General features: G+C 31.7%; 1 protein-coding gene across 1 annotated transcript in view; it reads right to left on the reverse strand.

The window, feature by feature from the left end:
* LOC142329461 (N-acetylgalactosamine kinase-like) overlaps nt 1-19515 on the reverse strand; it is a 241443-nt gene that overhangs the window by 44396 nt on the left and 177532 nt on the right. The window contains exon 9 of the transcript XR_012757514.1: nt 6024-6091. The gene's annotated coding sequence lies outside the window, so the exon portion shown is untranslated. The remainder of the gene's footprint in view (nt 1-6023; nt 6092-19515) is intronic.

Below are 19515 nucleotides of genomic sequence, written 5' to 3' on the forward strand. Positions count from 1 at the left end.
AAGGGCTACGAGAAGTTTACTCGTATTTAGAGTAAAATATAATTTTCAAATTCTTCATTGCATTTTGCTGAATTTTATTAATTGCTTAATTGTAACGTTTAAAGGCTAACAGTTATTATTTAACGTCGCGTACACACTAACATTATCGTATTTAAAACAATAATAATTATATGGAAAATAGATTTACCTAAGTTTTATAAAAAGCTTTTTTGAAATAAACTATTTACAATTTTACAATCAAAGATAGCAATAAATAAAAATAAAATTAAGATAATTTAAAAAAACAACAAAAGAGGAAAGAGATTAAGAATTGAGACAACATGATACCTGGTTTTTCTACTGCATATTCCTTAGTACTAATATTGTAATTTTCATTCAGTACATTCAAGTTCTCATGGCCTACGTGATTTCTCAACCGTAAAGATTAACTGCGAAGATAGATAGGTTAAAAATAAAAAAAGTACAGATCTAGAAAAACAAAACAAGAAATACCTACAGAGACTCTGATCTTAAAGTCAATATATTATACTCTACTACTATATTTATATCAACGAGATAGAAAATAATTTGCGTAAATTATTTATTTAATAATCAATCAAACTGTAGAATATTGAAATTTTTTTTATATGTACCCCATAAAAAACTTAATAATTTTGATTATTACAGAACCAATACAGAATTACAATACAGAACCAAGAACAATATTTTTCTAAATAAGTAAAATTTGGATTTTTCTCTGTATATTGTTGGGAATAATTTTACATCCTACACTAATTTTATGCTTTCGACAGGGACTGCATATTTATATACATAAAAAAATTACAAATACCGTTAGAAGTTTATAACGTTTCGTAAATATTATTTATCAATATTTATTTACTAGCACTCCCGGCAATGCTTCGCTATTGCTAGATTTGAGTGTATATATAGATTAAATGAACACAATTGAAAGTTTGATAAAACATTTACAAAATGAACATTACGGAACTTCACAAAATTTAACCTTTCCCCCTTTCCGTTTCCTTTTTCCCATTTTCATTTTTACCATATTCCCGTTCCCCCGTTACCTCCTATCCCTCCCACTTTCCCTTTCCTTCCACCAGTTATCTTTTCACCTTCCTCTTTCCTTTTTATTTTTTCTCCTTTCCCCTTTCCATTTCTTTTTTACTTTTTTCCATTTTCCCCTTCTTTCCTTTTACCTCTTCTGATTTTTCCCTTTTTTCCCGCGAGTAATCGGTCCAGTAGTTTTTTAGTCTGTAGCGGACAGGCATATCGGAAACACTGAAGTGGAATCGTAAAATATTTAGTAGAGCGTATGTTGTTTTTACGTCCAACAGATAGAGCTGTTTTTAAAAAAAATAAAAACATGTTTATACCTGTCCCAGGTGTGGCATCTTAGGTATATAAATAATAGGTATATAAAAACACGCGCGCATTCGAATGCAACGTTGTGTCATAATTTTAAAGTAATCGGTGAACTTTCGGAAATTTAAGATTTTGAACAAACGAACATTTCCATTTTTATTTATACACATTTATTTTTTTTCTATTAATTATTTCCTCAGCGCCAACTGATAACAGCTGTTTACAAAATTGAAATGGTCAGTTTTAGATAAAATTTTTATAAATTGTTTCTGATTGGTTTCATGTTTTCCAGTTTATTACAATAACAGTTTATCGTACTTTTTTTTTGTTATATCATTGTTTCGTATAAAACAAAGAGAAAGAGTTGATTATTCTTATAAAAACAAATTATAAATATATGTGTTAATTGAATATATAGATTATAATGAAACTTTTTTTTTTAACCTCCAGGTCTACCGTTAGGCATGCTTCAGAGGATGAGATGAATGATTTGTAGCGTGTATGAAAATGTCATGCCTAACCGAGATTCGAACCCGAGACCTCCAGATGAAAGGCCGTGACGCTACCACTCGCGCAACGGAGGCCGGCATAATGTAACTTGCACGATGAAATTATAACGCTGAAATACGCGTTAACGCGGTTAACTATCCTGATCTACCATGAAGGGCAAATCGTTCTTTCTCACCGCCACCGATCGCTTTTCCTTATTCTTGATCTCATACTTCCCGTTGTTGGTGAAGGTCTGACACTCTAGTTTTTTTGCGCGGAAGAAATCGAGACCTAAAGAATTATCCTTGACATCCAAGAAAGGAATTATCTTTTTATCTTTTACAGCCAGAGAAGCCCCTGGCTATGGATGGAATCAACGACTTCTTTTCGGTAGCTATACAATTGCAATTAACAAAAAAACTATTTTTAAAATAAATAGTTTATCTAGTTAAATCAATAAAAATTTACAGTTACACATTACGTAAATTTCTTGTGATAAAAAGTCATTATGAGTAGATATTAAAAATAAATCACTCGTAGCAGAGGTCAAGGCAGTAGACGCCTAACTCTCTCACAATCTTTCGGAAAAATCGACTTTATTTTCCTAGGTTAGGTGTAGCATATTATTTATCAACTTTCACGGTCTTTAATTTTAATAACTAAATATTTATAGAGGAGCTTATCCCGCCCTACTCTTCATGAATTATTTAAATATTATACTTAATTCAGAACAAAGAAATAATAATTGTATATAAAAAGACGAAAATTTTTCATCAAGAAAACATATTTTCTAAATCTTTGTTAAATGTTTTATACATTTTTTAGTTTTAATTTTCGATGTTATAAATTTTAACTCGGCAAAGAAATTTTATGAAAAAAATTCTTGAAAATTAAAACTCCATTAAACATTTATTTACTACTAACAGAAAGAAAAAGGAGTATAGAGAAGAGAAAAAACCCTCACGATCTTAAAAAAGGAAGAAATCCTTAAGAAGATATTAATTTGGAAACCTACTACATAATTTTAGTAAGCAAACATTAAAAAAAGCATTGCATGAAAATCTGGTAGACCGTATCGCAGGTTAATTAATTATTTAAAACAAAAGGTATAATGCTTATTATTGTCGGTTATTGATTGCATGAGATTATATTTGATCTATACGACCGTGAACTTGGCTGACTAAATGGTTGTTAGTCAGAAGATGCTATAAAGAAAATACTAATTACTTCAATAAAAACCATTATTTATAGTGAAACATATACCTCTTGGTAAATAGAACCGGCCAATATCCCATAATTCTTGACCAAGGCCACCTGTACACTGTGCTGCTAGACTTTATAACTAATTCTTGTCACGGTCCAGTAATCGTAAATAAAAATGCAATTTTAAAAATATTAATAGTTTTCAAGTTTAAAAATTACGTCGTAATTACCAGAAATGTACACAAACATTCTCAAATGTTGACTACTTGAGCGCGTCCGGGTGGTAGAAATGGTTAAGCGCTTGTCTTCTCTTAAACGACCTTAATAAGCTCTAGGCCCGAAGGAAAAGTTTATATTTTTATATAATGCTGAACGGCTTCTCGAAATTGTATCCGGATACCGGTCATAATTAACAGGTGATGAACAGATTATTAAAACCGTACAGATACAGTCATTACATGAATATGAGATAGCAAAGTACAAGCTCCGAATCAAGAAAGTTGCACAAGCTCTTTAGAAATTTTCAGAATAACTTACAAAAAAAATTGTTTACTCGGTGAATAGTTAGTTGTACTGTTGGATTATAAGAAAAAGAAGACGAGAAAATATAACTAGCACTTTGAGTAAATATGGTTAATTATAAATCATTTCTCATTATTTATGTTACTGCATTATTACATCATAGAAAACTGGGAAAGAGTCCAATAATTAAAGAATTTAAAATCCTTACGTATTAAATGACCCTGTATCAACATAAATATATTAAATTAAAAATTATTATCCATCGAGTATTGTTTTCAATTGATCAATAATATCCGTAAAAAAAAGCAACATAAAATCAAATAATAAATTTCATGCTCGTAAATCGTTTAAAAAACAGACCTTTTATAAAAAAAAAAAATGAAGTTAAGATATAGTTAACAAAGGTTAAAACATTGGTAACAGTAGTATCATGTAAACTTGCACAAAAATAAAATTATTTGTTGATAGAGGTTTACTAAAAGATAAGGAAATTCGCTCTAAAATTAATAAAAAAAAAAAAAAAGTTGCGCATAATTTTTTAACAATGGACTAATATAAAAGGATTAAGATAAGTGGACTAAGATTAAAAAAAACTGACAACACAGTTGTAGGACTTTTTCGTTACGCGGCTTTTTTCTGAGGCACGGCTTACACAAAGAATTTAATTCAAAATATTTAACATTTTATTTAAATATAATACTTTTTGTTTATTTAATTCAATGATTCTAACAAAAGCGTGCACGCATAACGTTTTTTGTTAGCGTTGTTGTGGCGGTACTTCTAGCCACTTTAAATACTTTATTGCACTTAAATATTAATTTATTTAATTCTACCGCCCAACAGTGACATCACAACATAGATGACGACTACAGCAGTCGTATGTCAATGCTACACTAGCGCTCTTTGTGGTGAGAGGTGCTATTGACGCAGTATACCCACTTAGCCAATAATTTATTTAGAAAATTTTTTGGAGCGAGGGTGCGATTTTGCAAAAAAAGATTTTTGCAAATATTATTATTTTTTAATTATTAACAAGTGTGCTTAAGAAAAATAAGAGCTTGAGTGGGTGAAATCTTCTTCTTTTTCCTGTTTAGCCTCCGGTAACTACCGTTTAGATAATACTTCAGAGGATGAATGAGGAGATGAAATGTATGAGTGTAAATGAAGTGTAGTCTTGTACATTCTCAGTTCGACCAATCCTGAGATGTGTGGTTAATTGAAACCCAACCACCAAAGAACACCGGTATCCACGATCTAGCATTCAAATCCGTGTAAAAATAACTGGCTTTACTAGGACTTGAACGCTGGAACTCTCGGCTTCCAAATCAGCTGATTTGGGAACACGCGTTCACCACTAGACCAACCCGGTGGGTTGAGTGGGTGAAATCTGGAGATGATGATCTTGCTGAACGCCTCACCCGCTTGACCTTTAGAGTTAAAAATTTAATGGCATCAATATATAGAATATATATTATATAATATTCTATATATATAATATATAGAAGTAATATGACCAAGTTTGGTTAAAATCGGTCCAGCAGTTCTGGATATATAAGGAGTGCGATACCGAGCACACGTACTTATGAACATCTGGAAAATTTCCATCCGGTTTTTTTGGGTTCCTTAGGTGTTAAAACATCAAGATCCGGTGAAAACTGCATATGACCAAATTATACCGATTACAATACTTTCCCATATATATATCTATAGCTCTGCTATAACGCTAGACAGAAAAGTAAAATTAAGTGTTTAGCGTAAAATTATATAATTACCGGGTCGGAGGTTTAATAAGTATGAAAACTTGAGTCGTAAACGTTTAATAAAGGTGAGATTAAGAAGTGTTAAAGAGTAATTTGCATCAATAAAAAAAAAAAAAAAAATGAGAAAAGTGATGATAGAATTGAGCGATAGAGGTAATACAATATTCTAACTGTATAACATACATTTTATTTGGAATATAACATTCAATTTATTTTGTCAAACACAAAATTTTCATAGAATAACACCTAACGGTCTTATGAAGAAATAATATGATCCAAGGTCTAGGAACTGTATACAGGAAACTGCTCCCGAAGGAGCAACCCATAACTGAAAATTAAAGACCAGTTAAGTAAAGGAGCTTAACATCCACCAATAAGAAAGATTGTACGATAAATACTCTTGTCCATGATTATAAGGTCAGCTTCGATCGATCTTGACCTGGGTTCGATTATTCGTTAATAAAATTAAAAAATACTGACAACACTGCCATTAATTGAATCATTACAATCAGAATTAAAGTTAACTATAGTTACCATTACCTGATACTTAAACCAGGGTAATACAGCACCACATAACTGATCGGTTGGGATCTCAACTATTAACTAACCAAGAAGTTTTGATGAATAAAATGAGTTTCTTAATTGAATAAATATTAAAGAGTAATTAAAATTTGTAATAATTACCGTCAAATTTTTTTCACGTTTCTCGTTTACATATTAATTTGATTTGTATCCGTACAGAATAAGTAAATCTGAAACAAAAAAAAAAAAAAAAAATCAGCATTAATCATACTTACAAATAATATATACTATATTTAAAATGTATTATAATTGTATACATTATTACAAAAATAATTATTATTTATAAACAGCAACATGAGATCTACGATTCCAACATTTTTTTAAAGAATTTTAATTAATGAGTGTGTGTATGTGTGTATATATATAAATATATATATATATATAGAGAGAGAGAGACAGGATCACTTTTTGTAATAATCATAGTCTTTAACAATACTATAACAGTTCGGAAATATTTTCATAACGTTTCAGTTACCAACCGGATAGCAAAAAGAGTTGTGAAGGAAAGAATTTCCATTTTTGAGAATCATAGCCTTCTGTTTGAAAACAATTCAATAGCTTTACGCAAGCCTAGAATACATTACGAAGTATTGCATAATTGTTTCAAAAAGATGTGCTTTTGCAGGGAAAAACTTATTTACTCTTAAAATAGACAAAAATATTTCATTCAAAATGTTTGCAGTTAGAAGAACTATGTTTAAATTAAAGTGCGACTACAGTACAAGTTACAACACATGCACCAACCACACATAAGTGCCGTCCTTCTAAAATTGGTCAGATCATCATTGATCTTTCATAAGTTTACAGTATTGTTTATTTGATTTTTTTAATTTTTTTTAGTAGTTACGTATTTTGCTGAAGCTTGATTGCCACAGTCTATCTTCGCACGGCTCATCATCGGTATTTCTATCCGAAATTTAAAAAGCCTTCAAAAAACTCATTTTAGATCTTGAGTCGTTCTACTGGTCTGATAATCTTTTCCATTTCCTCCAAGTCAAATAAAGAATATTTATAGGATTTCTTAATCTCAACATTATTCATGCAAGACATCCTCCGTTATCCGTTTCATACATTCTAATCTGTATATCTCCATTAACTGGTTTATCAAAAGATTTTGTTGTAAATTTCTCTCTTTGCTGATTTATTTAAAAAAGTCTCTTCGTTTTGGTTTTGACTTAACCTCGATAAAAATCAATTTTTTTCTGTAATAACACAAATCAAAATCTTTTCTTTATTCTGACCAACCTTTTCCACGTTTCGTTCTTATTAACGACAAAGAGCTGTATATTTTAAACTTCTATTTTCATTTTTGACCGTTGGAAGTTGTTTCTTTTGTCCCGAGTATGTACATCCTGCGATAAGGATTTGAAATTTCAAAACTATTTTCACTAAATTTCTACAAAATTTATTTGTTTTATCTTTTATGTTTATCACTAAATATTTGCTAGAATAGATTTTCAGGTTTTAAATCATACAAAAAAAAGTTTCCAACCGAAGAATTTAGGTTTGAATTTAAAATCTAAAAAAAAAACGGTTTTCCTACTGACGTCGTATCAAATACCGTGGATTTTAATCTTTTACTCGTTAACTTATTCTTTAGTAATAAACTGATCCTGCCTGCCTCCGAGGCGCGAATGGTAGCGTCTGGGCCTTTCCTCCGGAGGTCCCGGGTTCGAATGCCGGTCAGGCATGGCATTTTCACATACGCTACAAATCATTCATCACATCCTCCGAAGCAATACCTAACGGTGGTCGCGGAGGTTAACAAAAAAAAATTGATCCTGCGCTGTTTAATAGAAATCCATGTAATTCAATAAGAAATGATCAGGCTCCATATAAAAATTATAAGATAGGTTTAAATTTGATTAATTGTAATAATATCACCCTGAAAATTTCGTTAAATAATATAGCTTATCGTGCCTGATACGCGGACAAAAAGATAAAGCAAATCAAATTTGAAACCAGTTTTTTATAATCATTGGAAAAAAAATTTTGAACAACGCAGGAACAAAAATTTAATTTTAAAAAAAATAGCCTAATGATATAATAATAATAATAAACCTCAAGAAAAATGGTTTAATATGGACGATATCAAGAATATAAAAACATTTAAATTTTTAGCCAAACATATATATATATATACGATAACACTAAAAAAAATTTCCAAAGTAAAAACAATACTTTTTCTTTCAACCGATTTACAGTATAATGAGCTGGTGATACATATAAAAACAGTTCATTAACGCGGGGTTTATATAAAAGAAACGTGCATTTTCAACGTGCCAGGAGGTCTCTATTTTAACAAAGGGCCATCAAGGAGAAACTGACTGGTGCCGAATATATTTATTTCTTTTCATTATTAACTTGACCTCAGCCGCTAATGACGCGCGCGAGATGGAGAAAGAGAGATATAGCTAGAAAGAGAGAGAATTAACCATCAGACAAGACGATAATACCATCTGCATCTACCCTTTCCCTTTCCACTTCTCGGTCAGCCGTCTAACCGCACCTTCACACAACTGGTTTTCTAAATCGGGTGAGCAACCAGACGGGTGCGCCGAAGATGCGATTGTCTTCTCTTTCCTTCCATCCGATGCATCTCTGCTGCACAATACAATACTGTATTATATACGTACATACTAGTTCCTATAGATTTTGCACACTTAGATTACAATAAGTGTATGAAAACGTATATGCTGTGTACCGGCGTCTCACAACAACCATCATTATCATCACAGTTACCAACTTTTCAAACTTAAAATTATAATCCGTTTTTTAAGAATATAAATAAAAAAAAGCAGAAAAATAAGATATAGATTAGTCGTGTTTATGGCTTTTTTTTTACGTAGAAGAAATAATAAAGAAACAGAAATAAATATTTTTCAGGTGAATGTTTTTAGTCGGTAATTTTTTATTTTTAATGACTAAAAAACAAAAAAAAAGAAGTGTTATATTCTTTTAAGTAAACTACAAATTAAAAATTCGAAATGGAAATGAATAAAATATTAACGACAAAGAATTATAAAGAGACGTAATGTTTGTATTTGCATTCAGGTTAAGTAGGCATAAAATTTAGGTACTTCAAAGATTAGAGATATTGTGCATCTCCTGGACAAGAAAATATATCTCCAGACCTATCTACAGGCAACCAAAAAATAGGCATAAAAAATATACTACCTCTACAGGTCCTGCATTCTCAGCTTGAATCAAGAACGATCAGATCTAAATACTACAACCACACGATTCAAAATGAGGACGAATAAGGAAACAGATGAGAAAGAAAGAAGGAATCGGTCTACCCGAGAATAAGTATTAAAAAATATAAATAATCCCATCCTTTTTTTCTGTTTAGCCTCTGAAACCACCATGAGATAATACTACAGAGGAATAAAAAAAATATTTTTTTAAAATTTAAATTTACGAATGTAAATGAAGTGTCTTGTACAGTCTCAGTTCGATCACTCCTGAGATGTACGGTTAATTGAAACACAACCGCCAAAAAACGCCGGCATTCACGATCTATCCCATCCAGAACTGTTCAAGGTTTATTTAATTAATATCCATCCTACCATCCTATCTACATTCCATCGGGAGCATTTTAACTCGGATCAGGATAAATATATTTCTAATAAAAACATCTGTATTGACTAGCAATAAATATACGCTCAAATACTGCAACTAGTAAAACGAGAAAAAGGAAAGATATTCTAAAACAATAGTTTCGTCCTTCCGGAATTACGTGGCGTGTGACTAATTTATTCAACTGTTGAAGTTCTTTCCTCATAGAAATTAAGTAATATTATATTTGATTAATAAGGTGTAATATTTGCAATATTGCATTCCAATATAATATTTATTTAAGATTATCTCTTTAAAAAAAAACAACTAAGTTTGAATTCTGTACAGAAATAATATATTCCTTGCAATACATTGATTTTCCTTATTAATGAATTTCAAGGACATTTTGTTTGCACATTTTAATTACTTTGCGCGTATACATAAACATACAATGTATCATATACCACACGTACATCTGGTCACACAAATAAGGAGATACGAGATAAATATGGCGTAGTTCATTAATTTGTATAAACTCTCTTAATCAGAATAAACACATTTACATAACCGTCATAAAATTAATAAAACAAATTAAAAAGCAACGCTGAACTCGTTTAATCAAAATTCTATAAACCAAATCGTTGTTAAAATGAAAAATAATATTATAAATACAAACTTCTCGAAATCAAAATTCTGAGGACTTTTGAAAAATTGTGAACATGTTTTTATATCATTTCGTACAGAATGTTGTTTACTATAATCGGACAAAATACTGTAAAATACATTTTGTCAAAATGGTTACCGCCGATATGTTAATAAACTATTAAAAAAGTGAAAACCCACCTTACCGGCAAATTAAATGTGTTTTCCCTACATCTTTCAGTCCTTACACCTTAACGACTGAAATATTTTAATAAGGATTTTCATATTTTTAATAACTGTAAAATACCTTTAAAAATCTAATACCGATTTCCACGGCAGAGATCTCTATACTTTTCATCGGGATTTGAATTCCCGTCAACCAAGACATTTTTCACACGCTACGAAAATTTATTACAACGGTAAATGTTACTGTTGTAGAACCGAACGAATAAATAAATTGTAAACTCGACTTTAATAATTTAAAGCTTAAAATAAATATTAATTTAATTTATGGATATTATAGCTTTCTCTAACAGAATATAATTTGTAAACAGTATTTTATATTTGTATTTAGTATTTTATTATACGAAATAATCTATAAATAAATTAAAAATTATAAAAAATAAAAGTAAGCGTTTAATAATTTGTTAATAATAGTGTAATGTAGCGATTCAAATACGGGAGAAAAAATACTCAAGCTATTGAAACATAAGTCTAAGAAATTATGAATAAAACTATAAAAAAACAGATAGATGAGAATTCTGGAACCGTGATATTAACTGATCTACTTTCAGTGTAACCACATATCAAATGCGGTAAGCCAGAAGAGAAATGAGATTTTCCAAAGAGAAATCGTATTATTCAAATTAACAAATATCTACTTTATTTCATCATTAAGTTATTAAAATAAAAGTTATAATAATAATAATAATAATAATAATAATAATAACAAAATGTTTATCTCACAATGGAGATTACAATAAGAATACATCAACATTTTATAGACATGACCACTGGTCGTCTATCAAGTCAAGTTCTAATATTTAAAAAGTTTACTATAAACAACACGAGTTTATAATAATCAAATGAGAGGCGAAAAGTAATAAATAATTCCCAGAAATAAACCAAATACTACTACCATTAACGGAAATGAAAGTAAACTAAAACCAGACAAAAAAAAAACAACACGTACAATTAAACCATCAATCCGCACCCACTCTTCTGAACATACATTTTATTAATGTGTTTATTTATGACATCGCCTTTTTAAACTTACATAAACTTAAATGTTTCAGTGCAGCGGGACTGGCGATATATACTTCATCCTAAAATCGAAGCATCTGGATAACACACCTCCATATTTGATTCTTAAGCATTAAATTCAGCAACTAAACTACATCTGTAAGACCAAGCACACCTAATAGATCCTATCAGCCTTTTCCAATCCCTTCCATTAACTAGTTTAATTATCTGTTCTTCTGTTAAAGATATTATTGCCCAGTTTAGAATTTCTTATACACGCTAATACCGGGCACCCTTCGACAAAATGTGATATGTCTTCTTTCTCCAGTCTGTCGCATTATGTGCATAGCCAATGCCCGTCTCGCTACCCGGACTTTTATTTTATCTCCAAAGTGCACCGCACTACCTAAATATTACCGACATTTCGCCACCGTTAAATTTACCAGTAAAATAATCCCGACCTTCAAGTACATGATCCAAACGACGGTAAATATTGTGAAGTAACGACTTTTCCGCACGCGCCATCCATTTCTCCTTTAAATCCTTCTTCGTGCAGTCATTCACACCATTCATTCGGTTGTACACCCAAGCTAAACTCGCAGCCATACATTTTCGTCATTAACCACACCCTATACAATCTGATATTATATTCGATAACTTTAATAGCGAGTTTACGCGGCCAACGGATCTTCTTTTAAGTTTAATATATTTATAATTCATACTAAAAGTAAAATGAAATAAATTAATCTTTTATGTTTCCAAGTATATAACATAATTAGGAGTGGACTGCGACAAACAGAATTACTTTTTAAGAAGAAAAAAAACCTTAACAAAACCCCTAATTCATCTAGGATAACCTCAAACTTGTTCCCCGTAAGTTACCGCTGCCCTTGTTGCTTCAAAAACTTCCCGTTTACTTTTCACCGGTTTTTCATTGTTAGCCAAAAAACGCTCCATATTCAAAACATATTTGTCTACTGATACCAAAAGATAAAATCCCAACCCCTTAGGGGAGACACCCGCCCAAGACGCTTCCGGTCACCCCCCCCCGCTCGTAGCCCTACTGGGCTTTAATGTGAGTCGTCTTTCACCAACCTTTTACATCTCATAGTAATAAATATGGTATCCTCTGAACTAGTTAACCGAGTTCGCGGAAGCACGAACCCCGCGCCTAGTTTTACACTCTAGAGAGCCGATCCAGTCTCATAATATTCGAGGCAAATTGAATAAATAACATACCACAAAAATGTTGTCCGCAACAACGAAATTTATTCCTAGTCTCCAAATGAGAACAAAGAAGTGAAAGTAACGTATTTGTATCTATTGACCGCCTCGATTTGCTCATTTCCCCAAAACCATTTTTCATGTGTCGCTAACCGACCCCACTCCTGAAAACCTTTGTATTCTCCATATTAATTATTTATCTCCATTGTTCACAGTATTTTTTTTTTTTTTATTGTTAAACATTATCTGAAGCGCTTTTGGGGAGGATGGAACAAGGGTCAAATTAAAATTAAAATAATTATGTAACAAATACATACGTAATGAAAATATGAATTAACTGAAGTATCAAATTCTATATAAAAAAAACAAAAACAAAAGATATGCACACACAAAAGCAAATAAATGTTATTATTTAGTGGAAATGCAAGCTGTTTTTATTACATTTAAAAATTAAAACAAAATAATAATAATTTTCTTACATATTTGTTGGCATCGTAAACGACAATTGGCTGAATTTTTAATTTAATTTGACAAATATGTAAAAATGAGATGAGATCAAGCTCTGTGTACTTGGAAAAAATATGATTAGTATTGGTTTATGGATACTAGCATCCTCTGTCGCGATTTTGCCCGACCTAAATACGTACAGAAGTTCAAAAATTGGAAATAGTTTTTTAGTTTATTATCCGAAGGCTGTTGCTCTCATTTTTATCCCTATTCACAACTTACCGGATAAAATAAATTAAGTAAGTTGGATGAATAACAACTTTTCAGTTGTTAAATATGTAAAATGGTGGTCATTCCCTTCAATTCTATTAGCAAAGTAAATTTCTTTTGAGTGTATTACGATAGTAATGTTAATTGATATTTTATAGACGATTTTATTTTTTTATTATTATTCCTAATGTGTACGTTGTAATCTGTTCAACTACTAAACGATAAGCGACCCCTCCCATGACCTAACGATATATATAACGTGTAATCTTGTACACTCGGGCCGACCATTCCTGAAATGTGTAGTAAACCGAACCCCAACCACCAAAGTAGTACAACAGTATCCAATGTCTAGTATTCAGATCCTTATAAAAGCAACTTACCTTTACTAGGACTGACACCTCAAGAGCCTTCGACTTCGAAAATCAGCTATTAAAAAACTGATTTTGCGAAGATGAGTTTACCGATAGACCAGTACGTTGAGATTTCATACAAATGACGTTATATTTAGTAAACCACATAACTGCCTGAAAAAGTCGATATTAACATAGACAATGATCGATATAGTCAATGACACTCGATATCTATTGATATTTAGTTATAATGTCATTATAACTAAAAGAAGTTTTAAGTTATTTATTTACGATTTACTTAGTAGCGAGATAGTAGACGAGTTTGAACTGTGGTAAACTTTCTGAGGGTCATAAGAAAGCTCAGTTAAAATTTCGTAATAATTCGTTCGGCAGTTTTTTCGCGGTTATTAGAAGCAAACAAAAGACGTCTCTTTGTATAGTAGCGAGATGTAAAAAGAACGTAAAAAACTTTCAGGACATGTTCTACCGGTGAAAATAAAAAAGAAAGTTCATATAAACATAAGTTCGGAAACGCTTAGTTAGCGCGAGTGTCAGTCGGCGAAAGATATCGCCCTGTCCTCCGGTAAAATTAATAAAATTAAATCAAACTGTAACTGAAATTCTTTTTCGTTTAATTCCTTTTCTTTTTTTCCTGTTTAGCCTCCGGTAATTACCTTTAAGATAATACTTCAGAGGATTAATGAGGATGATATGTATGAGTGTTAATGAAATGAACATTCTCGGTTCGAGCATTCCTGAGATCTGTTGTTAATTAAAACCCAACCACCAAAGAACACCCGTATACAGAATCTAGTATTCTCAAATTCGTATAAAAATAACTGACTTTACTAGGACTTACACGCTAAAACTCTCGACTTCCAAATCAGCTGATTTCGGAACACGCGTTCACCACTAGACCGACCCGGTGGGTTTCGTTTAATACCTAATTAAAATGTTCCAGATTTTGATGCGTTTTGTTTATAATAAACTTCGAAATTCTTAAGTTTTTTCCCCCGTTTAGCCTCCTGGAAATCACCGTCAGGTATTACTATTACTTCAGAGGATGTTATGTATGAGTGTAAGTGATGTGCAGCCTTGTAGAGTCTCAGGTCGACCGTTTCTTATATGTGTGGTTAATTGACCACAACGAACCACCAAAGAACACCGATATCTACGATTTAGTTTTCAAATCCGAATAAAAATAACTGCCTTAACTTGGATTTGAACGTTGCAACTTTCGACTTCGAAATCAGCTGATTTACGAAGACGCTTTCACCACTAGACTAACCCGGTGAATCTTAAATTTGTATTTATTTTCAGTAGACTTTACTCCTACAATTTTACTCAGAATCAAATTCTCTACAAGTCTTATTTAAAACGTTACGTCTTTATTACCCGATTAAAAAAGTTATTTAACGGCAAACATAAAATAGTGAATTTTTTGACTGAAATATTTTGTCTTTTACTGCAGATTTCTCGAAAACGACTAAAAATACAGTTTTGGTTTTTATAGATTTTTGGGTCCCAAGAATTACAATCTGGGTTAATTTTACCAAAGGCGCAGAAATCAGGTAGAAATATTTCACTAGTCGACAATCGCGCTAACGAAGCGTTTCCGAACCTACGTTTAGATGAACTTAATTCTTTATTTACACCAGTAGAATATCTGAAATTTTTTTACATTCTTCGTGATTTATATTATAGGAGTACAATAATTATATATAAATATTATATAATTACATATACTGTAGGAGTTTCTTTATGACGCGCTTTCAGCTATTCGCGTCATATATTATAACTAAAAGGATTTGTTTTTACAAATAATTGTACACGAAATTATATCGCATATTAGTATTAATATGCGTGAAAATAACCGATACGAGTCACTTTTTATGTTTTTAGAACTGATATATTGTCAATATCTTTATGGCATTAGTAGAACCCGATAGTAATCGCGTCAGAGCACCACTTCTTGCAGTATTATACTACAATAACCTAAATACACCGTACCTAAAAATAAAGAAATTAAATTTTCTAAACAAAACGCTCAAAAATAAGATTTTCCCTAATCCACAACAATTGTTTTAGTCAGTCTTCAAGATCAATATTTAAATTGCCGATATACTTTAATTTCTTATATTTACGTATAGCAAACCGTTCACATTAAGATTATTTTTCAACGTTTTATTTTTTTAAATTATTTTTCAACTTTGGTGAAATTTTACATTAAAAAAAACCTTTAATAAGAAACTAAACATTAAAAAAAATTAGAATCCTGCAAATAGATCCAACGAAGATAATAAACAATTCATTGATATTTCGAAGGATAGCAGCTATAATATTTTATCGGTCAGCACTCATTTTTTAATATGATTTCTATTCGTAATTTTCTACAGTTCGATTACTTAATTGAAGGTTGTATAAATGATCTTGTCTAAATTAAAATAGATTTTATAAACTTTTCTCTTTGTCTTGCTTACTCTTAAATTGTACTAATATTTTTTTTTAACACAAACGTTTAACAACGTTGAATATTTACGAAATAATATAATATTATGAATATTTACATTAGTAGGAATACCGGGTAATTAAAAAATGACATCAAACCTTCAAAAGCATATAAAAATTGATTGAGATAACTTACAGATTCGGTAGAGGTCTCATTTCATAGAAAAACACATCAAGTTTGTCACCCAACATTCTCTTTGGTTCAATATGGCTTCCATTTGTAATGCGACATACATCCCATCTGAAGTTGTTTGTTACAGACTTAATCCACCAACTTGGGCGTTACCTCTCTTCTTTTCCTGTTTAGCCTCCGGGAATTACCGTTCAGGTATTACTTCAGAGGATGATATGTATGAATGTAAATGAAGTGCAGTCTTGTAGAGTCTCAGTTTGACCAATCCCGAGATGTGCGGTTAATTGAAACCCAAACACCGGTATCCACGACCTAGTACTCAAATCCGTATAAAAGTAACTGCCTTTACTAGAACTTGAACACTGGAACTCTCGACTGATTTGGGAAGACGCGTTCACCACTAGACCAACCCGCTGGGTTGGGCGTTACCTCTGCAGCTGCGGCGTTAATTCGAAGTCTCAGCTCAACAGGCAAAGGTGGTACATAGACTTGATATTTAATGAAACACCGCAAGAAAAAATCTGCGGAGCGAGGTGGCCATGCATTTGGACCTTTACAACCCATCTACCTACCTGGGAATCGAGTACCAAGAAAATCTCGGACTTCTTGGCGATAGTGATGTGGTGCCACGTCTTGCTGATAATAACGGTGTCCATCTTGATCATCATTGTCTAACAGAGGAATTAGAACATTTTGAAGAATGTCCAGAAAACGATACCATTTAAGGTTGCCTCCTGAAAGAAAAACAGGCCGTACAGTCTGTTTGCTTAGGGCACAAAAGAAACATTGTCCTTGGGATATCACGAATGTGATGCAACATTTTATGAGGGTTTCGCTACCTTATATTCGGCAATTATGGGTGTTCATCACGTCATTGATGTGAAACGTTGACTTACCACTAAAAGTTACATTGCCTAAAAATGTATCGTTGTCTTCAATTCTTCAATCACTTCCACACAGAACTGCAGCCGAGCAACTTTGTCGATATCTGTAATGCGATGAACCGCAGATAGTTTGCACGGCTTCAAATGCAATCGTTTCCGTAATACGCGCCAAGTAGTTGTTTGTGGAATGCCAGACTCATTTGAGGCACGTCGTCGAGTTGATTTCTTCGGATTACGTGTAAAGCTATTTCAGAGTTGTTTCACAGCAGCTTCAGGAAGGCGTGGACGTCCTAGTAGTTTTGTATATTTAACAGAACTACCTGTCTCAACGAAGGTTTATTGCCAAGAGTAAATTGTACGCCTACTAGCAGACTCCCTACGAAAATACGTTGAACGCTGACTGCAAATCGTAGAAACAAAACACAGCAACACGTTCCCCACCAGTAAGTAGTATTCATTTTTAACACTGGTGGCCGAATTCGGTACGAATGAAATACGCGAATCAATTATGTGTTTTGCTGTGAAATGAGACCGTAACCGAATAAGTTATCTAAATAAATTTTTATATGCTTTAAAAGTTGTAAGGTTCTTTTTGAATCACTCGCTATACTTTTTCCACTTTTTAGTTTCATTACTTATAATTTGTAATATTAAATCATTACAAAGGTAAAATATACTAATTACTATTAAATAATACTTTATTATTTTGTTTAGTATGACTACTTCTAATAAAATCATATTAAATAATTTTGTAGACTAAATTAAACGATTTTCTTCAACGAATACATGATCGTTTCGACACTACATATTTATTTATCTTTAGTTTAATAAAGAATAAATAATATTTTTAAGGATTTACCATATCCTTTCCTTAAATCAAATGGAAATACAGCTCACCCCGATGTAACGGGGATAGAATGATAAAAGAACTGTTCTCAAATATAAAAAAATTTCATATCTTCAAAAAAATCATTTCATAAAAAAAAATCAGATTTCATCTCTTTTTGTAATTTATTTTTTGAAATCTTTTTTTTTAAATTTAATTTTATTGATTTATTAATACATTATTAACCCGTGATGTGCAGTGCAGGTGAGGAAGCGATTGATAGATTATACAAACTGGTGTGTAATATTTATGAAAAAGGGGAATTTCCGTCAGACTTCAAAAAAAGTGTTATAGTCATGATACCAAAGAAAGCAGGGGCAGATAAATGTGAAGAATACAGAACAATTAGTTTAACTAGTCATGCATCAAAAATCTTAACAAGAATTCTATACAGAAGAATTGAGAGGAGAGTGGAAGAAGTGTAAGGAGAAGACCAATTTGGTTTCAGGAAAAATATAGGGACAAGGGGAGCAATTTTAGGCCTCAGATTAATAGTAGAAGGAAGATTAAAGAAAAACAAACCAACATAATTGGCGTTTATAGACCTAGAAAAGGCATTCGATAACGTAGACTGGAATAAATGTTCAGCATTTAAAAAAAAAATAGATTTCAAATACAGAGATAGAAGAACAATTGCTAACATGTACAGGAACCAAACAGCAACAGTAACAATTGAAGAACATAAGAAAGAAGCCGTAATAAGAAAGGGAGTCCGACAAGGATGTTCCCTATCTCCGTTACTTTTTAATCTTTACATGGAACTAGCAGTTAATGATGTTAAAGAACAATTTAGATTCGGAGTAACAGTACAAGGTGAAAAGATAAAGATGCTACGATTTGCTGATGATATAGTAATTCTAGCCGAGAGTAAAAAGGATATAGAAGAAACAATGAACGGCATAGATGAAGTCCTACGCAAGAACTATCGCGTGAAAATAAACAAGAACAAAACAAAAGTAATGAAATGTAGTAGAAATAACAAATATGGACCAGTGAATGTGAAAATAGGAGGAGAAAAGATTACGGAGGTAGAAGAATTTTGTTATTTGGGAAGTAGAATTACTAAAGATGGACGAACCAGGAGCGATATAAAATGCCGAATAGCACAAGCTAAACGAGCCTTCAGTAAGAAATATAATTTGTTTACATCAAAAATGAATTTAAATGTCAGGAAAAGATTTTTGAAAGTGTGTGTTTTGAGTGTCGCTTTATATGGAAGTGAAACTTGGACGATCGGAGTATCTGAGAAGAAAAGATTAGAAGCTTTTGAAATGCGGTGCTATAGGAGAATGTTAAAAATCAGACGGGTGGATAAAGTGACAAATGAAGAGGTATTGCGGCAAATAGATGAAGAAAGAAGCATTTGGAAAAATATAGTTAAAAGAAGAGACAGACTTATATGCCACATACTAAGGCATCCTGGAATAGTCGCTTTAATATTGGAAAGACA

The sequence above is a fragment of the Lycorma delicatula genome, chromosome 8 (assembly GCF_047948215.1).
Source record: "Lycorma delicatula isolate Av1 chromosome 8, ASM4794821v1, whole genome shotgun sequence".
Taxonomy (NCBI): Eukaryota; Metazoa; Arthropoda; class Insecta; order Hemiptera; family Fulgoridae; genus Lycorma; species Lycorma delicatula.